Here is a 4,668-nt window from a genome sequence, read left to right as displayed (position 1 = left end):
GATACTTAAGTTTACTTGTACACAAATGGCATTCAGCAGTCAGTAGTTATCGATTTTATAATAAAAAATTTCTTGAAAAGTAATAAACGTTTTGTTCTTTCATAAATTTTATATTTTTGTCTACGTCGTTTCATATTTTGTGCTCGAGAGTTTGCAGTACTTAAATATTTTTTACAGTTCTTAAGCCTTTCGTCAATTAAGTCTAAAACCTGCTAGGACTCACGGATATTCCAGTCGAATTACATTGTTTTTGTATTCTGTGTAACGTAACAGTTAATAACCAAATCGCAAATCGCCGCTTTCTCAGTTATTTCAATAAGGCGTCCATAATTGACTTCCGAATTTCCGGAAATATTTATCACTGTTCAGAATGTAATTCTGAAATTATATTGAAAAGCGTTTATTGATAATTAATTTTCTGAAGACTCAGTCACATACCTTTAACTATCTAACGTATTCTGCTCAGATTTATTAAGAGACTGCTTATCTAGTATCTTAATACTAGATCAATTTCACGCAGGCTATCGCACGCTTACTCATTAGTTAACATTATCGAATGCTGGCTTAATAGTGGAGAAAAATCCGTTTTTACTTGTTTCATGACAATTGTTTGCATATAGTTATTCTATTTATTTATATTCCTGCTGTTAATATGTTCGATTATAACTGAAGTTTTATCACAGAATCTTATTCAGATCTTTCCCATTGTGTGTCGACATGCTATTATTTAGTTTTTTACAACATAATGAAAAAAAAGTAATTTATTTTTTAAATAATATCGAGTTGTTTTAATTTCGCTTTTCTAACACAATCTTTAAATTGATCGTTTTTGTGTATATCTCAATTTTTTCACTTACAACGCTGAAGTTTCTCTCGCCTGATATATAATTCGAAAGGTTAGTTGAATTGGAAAATATTATGTACTTAGTTATACAATTGGCAGCGGGCAACTTTATATTATTCTTTTGAATTGATTAAACGGCGAAAGCGATTCGTTATCTTTATTTTCAAAAGCGATTAAAGCGTGCAATGGCCTACATGAAACTGATCTATTTGGATACTTCGAATTATTTATATTAATATGTAATTATTATCAGATTACAAAAACGACAAAATGAAAGTGTAAAAAAATCGAGAAACTAACCAGCATAAATATTTAACGCTATAATGAATGATAGATAACTTTTACAGGCTTCCCTTTAGTAGTAGTAGTTAAATGAAACCTAAAAGTACTGACAAGATAACAAAATATTTACCGAATCGAATTCTATTTTTATTTGTTACTTAACTATTGTGTTTGGTACGGTACTGTCGTGGAATTATACGATAGTCAATAATTATAATTTAAAATTGAAAACAAACACAGTAGTAGCTTGTTTGTAAAATCTTGGCAAATAATTTACTTTTTGTCTCCCGCCAACAAAGTGCTAGAAGACAGCAAGACGCTGAGTTATTCTTGGGATATGCAACGCAATTCTTTGTTTTCTCGTTATGTTAACTACGTACTTGTAATGTTTGTTTTAATCTATGTTTTGAACTTTATTCATTTCCATTCATAAAAATTAATCTTAATAAATTTTATTCTTTATTTTAGACTTTTTTCCAAACACACGCAAAATTGCAAGCGAGTACTATTAATTTTTATTTCAAACTTTCTTCCTAATAAGAAAACTCACATCGGACAATGAATTTTTCGGTGATTTACACCTTCTTAGGTGAAAATTCATATTCATTTTGTTATAAAAATGTCTTTTATATTTTGTGTTTACACATACGCGCGTACTCACGTATGTATACTTTTTTCCTGTTTTAGTCTCCGGAAATCACAGTCAGGAATTACTTCAGAAGATGAATGAGGGTGATATGTATGACTGTAAAACTGAGATTGTACAAGTGTAGTCTTGTACAATCTCAGTTCGAGCATTCCTGAGATGTGTGGTTAATTGAAACCCAACCGCCAAAGAAAACTGATATCCACGACCTTATAAAAGTAACTGCCTTTACTAGGACTTGAAGGCTGAAACTCTAGACTTCCAAATCAATTGATTTGGGAAGACGCGTTCGCCAGTAGACCAACCGGTGGGTTCACGTATGTATACTTTGTGTCCATCATACCATAAGAACTAAAGAGCCCTTTAGACCGAATACGTTCTACTGAATATAACTGCACACTCAGTGACTCACTCCTTTACGAAATAAATGAAATACAATAAATAATTAATAAATAAACTGTAATACTAAATAAATAAAATAAGATCTCAGACAAAAAAAAAATACATAACACTAACATACACACAGTGAAAGAAAGTAGATAATAAATAAAAAATTGAATGCAATGTAACATCGGAAAATCACAAAACAACTGTACCCAAAAAAAGTCAATCATTAAACCAAGATCGACCGATAAACGGAACGGAACTTTATTATACAGATAATAAATACGATGCTTCCCACAATAACATTTACCAAAGATAATAGAAATACAAATGACAAATACCGACAACAACCTTAATGTTTTATTTGCACGTAAAGGCAACAGAAAAACATGGGCGAGATATTTTTTCAGTTAAATGTCAGCCGATCACAGAAGACACTATAAACTTAGTGGACCATCACACAGATAATCTTTCTTTATTCGCCCTAACGTGTTCTCAAGAAAATATCAGCTATTTTACACAAATACGCTCCTCATATCATTCAACAGAGCTCACTTGAAGAACATCCATCTCAGATTTTTTTTCTCGTTTGTTAAAAATCCAATAGCGAGTATGATGATTTCATAACTTTAATCCACACAAAAGATTAAATTGATACTTTTTTAGCGTATTGAGTACCGTTACTATTCAGAAAGGGCATCAACAATGCCAGAACATATTCCCTACAAGAAAAGAAATACGTTACGATGTGTTTTATTTAACTCACGACAGAACAGAACTTGTGATTGAAAGGAATTGCTCAAGAGCAATTCCTTGCAGTGACGTCTCTAACTAAAGAGTGTAAACAAATTGCAATTTCAGTTGACCCTGTCCTTCACTTTTTCTCGCAAATGTATCCATCACAACTTCTTCTTCTCCTACATATTCTTTTGATTCTTCTTTCAAATATTCCCAAAGATAATTATTATTCGGAGAGGGCCTTCGGGCTCTATAATCGCGTGACGTTTGCCTCCCCTGGGCTTGCTGCTCGCATTGCAGACTAGAAAGGCGATCATCGTTTGATGATCGCTGGCCGCGATTATCAAACGATCTTGATGATGATCGGAGCTGGTGGTGATGGGCCACCTATATTTACGGGCTGGAGCACCAGGAACTTCGACCCTGGTGTTTTTAACGAACGGCTTGACCTACTTGTACTACGTCACATCTCCACGGCGGAGCGGAAAGCTTCATGTCTCGCCGATTGTTTTGAAGAAGCCTGCGAAGTCCTCTCACGTACGTATGTTTGTAGGAGGTGTCCGCCTGCATATTAGTGGGCTGCCCATATAGCCAGCAAGTGATAAGAATATCACAGGGCCAGGAGGCGTATATCAAGGGCGTACTTGCATTCGGTGAAAGTTGTATACACTGAGCTGTATAAAAAAAAACAGGGGAGAGCTTGCTAAGCTAATCGTACAGTCAAAGAGAAAATGTTGGGCTCAATTAATCGAGGAGGTAGAGACGGACCCGTGAGGGAGGGTCTATGCGGTTCTAGTAAAGAAAGCAGTAAGAACCAGAGCTATAGTTTCGAGGTGTTTGCAAGAATTGCTGAACATAGTTGACGGGCTCTTCTCCCCGGAGGAAAAATTACTCCTTGAGAAGGGAGGCGCGGCGGGACTCCATCGCTGTTTACCGATGCAGAACTGGAGGCGCCGATCACACGATTACCGTCGGCCAGGGCGACGTCCGGATCTTCTGCCTAATACGGTTGTCAGGGTGACGGCTCGGGCTGAGCCAGGAACGTTTTTAGAGACATACAACGTCTGCCTTGAAGAGGCAGTTTTTCCTGGCAGATGGAAGCGTCAGCGACTGGTGCTAGTTTCTAAACCGAGGAGGGATTTGGCACTTCCCTCCTCGTACCGGCCGCTGGCGATGATCGATGAGTTGGCGTAGGTACTGGAGCGTATGCTCCGGCAAAGGATAGTTGGTTTACTGGAATAGCAGGGCAGGCTCTCTGCGAATCAGTACGTATTTCGCAGGGGTAAAACCGCCCTCGATGCCGTGGCTGCTGTCTGCGATTTGGCGACGAGAGTCTTGAGGAGAGGTGACAGTAGGATCTTCAATCGGTTATATTTTTTTGGCTACGCTGATGATATAGCGTTGCTAGCGGAGTCGTATACAAGGATTATTGAGTGGATGGCAGGGGTTAGACTGGAGTTGGTTACTGAAAAGATGGAGATGGTGGTGATCTCTGCCGCCAGGAGGAGGCCAACTTTACGTCTGATCCTTGATAGCAGAGAAATTGTGTCCCGGGCGGCCATAAAATACTTGGGAATCTGGGTTGACTCCAGAAGGTTTAGTACTCACGTATGGCTTGTGAGAAGGCGGAGATAACAGGGAGGCTTATTGCTAGCCTACTCCCGAGTACAAGAGAGTCATTCAACAAAAAAGTAAACTGCTTACTGGTGTGGCCTATTCAGCCCTGTTATAAGGCGCTTAGTTGTGGGCGGGCGTTGTTAGATTTTCCAAGTAC

This window comes from Lycorma delicatula, chromosome 1 (assembly GCF_047948215.1).
Source record: "Lycorma delicatula isolate Av1 chromosome 1, ASM4794821v1, whole genome shotgun sequence".
Lineage (NCBI taxonomy): Eukaryota > Metazoa > Arthropoda > Insecta > Hemiptera > Fulgoridae > Lycorma > Lycorma delicatula.
Note: the sequence above shows the minus strand (reverse complement) of the source record.